General features: G+C 53.3%; 1 protein-coding gene across 1 annotated transcript in view; it reads right to left on the bottom strand.

Annotated features, from left to right (window-relative positions):
• PCDHAC1 (protocadherin alpha subfamily C, 1) overlaps positions 1 to 752 on the bottom strand; it is a 72,009-nt gene that overhangs the window by 58,781 nt on the left and 12,476 nt on the right. The window lies entirely within an intron of this gene.

The following is a 752-nucleotide window of genomic DNA, read 5'->3' as shown; positions in this document are numbered from 1 at the left end:
GCAATCAGGCAGGCAGTCAGGCGAGTGGTTGGGAGCCAGCAGTCCCAGATTGTGAGAGGGATGTCCAACTGCTGGCAGGAGAGGGCAGTTGTGGGGGACATGGCCTATGGGATCAGGTCTAAAACGGCAGTTGGACATCTCCCGAGGGGTGCCAGATTGGAGAGGGTGCAGGCTGGGCTGAGGGACACCCCTTCCCAGTGCATGAATTTCATTCACCAGGCCTCTAGTATCCAATCTAATAAAAGAGAAACATGCAAATTGACTGTACCTTTGCTACACCCACAAGCCAATCAGAGTGACTATATGCAAATTAACCCAACCAAGATGGTGGCGGGAAGCCACAGAGCTGGAGCAAGCAGGAGGCTTGATTGCCCCGGCGATGGAGGAAGCCAAGCTTCCTGCCTGTGCTGGCTGGGTGTGGCTTCCAATCAAGGCAACAAAATTTCAATTATAGAAGATAAATAAACCCCAGATACCTGCTTTCAGCTGTCCATGGCCACGGAGCTGGAGCGAGCAGGAGGCTTGGGTTGCCCCTGGCAATGGAGGAAGACAAGCTACCTGCCTGCTGTGGCTGGCTCTGATCAACTCAAGGCTACAAAGTTTCAATTATAGAAGGTAAATAAATTCCAGAATAAAAAAAGAAAAGAAAAACAGAAGAGGCTGGGAGCTTCCGTCGCTGGGGGGCTTGGCCAGCCTGAAAACGGCCCTCAGCCCCTCACCCAGACTGGCCAGGCACCGCTGTGGGGATCCCC

This window comes from Myotis davidii, unplaced genomic scaffold (assembly GCF_000327345.1).
Source record: "Myotis davidii unplaced genomic scaffold, ASM32734v1 scaffold89, whole genome shotgun sequence".
Taxonomy (NCBI): domain Eukaryota; kingdom Metazoa; phylum Chordata; class Mammalia; order Chiroptera; family Vespertilionidae; genus Myotis; species Myotis davidii.
Note: the sequence above shows the minus strand (reverse complement) of the source record. Positions and strands in the feature narration are given on the sequence as shown.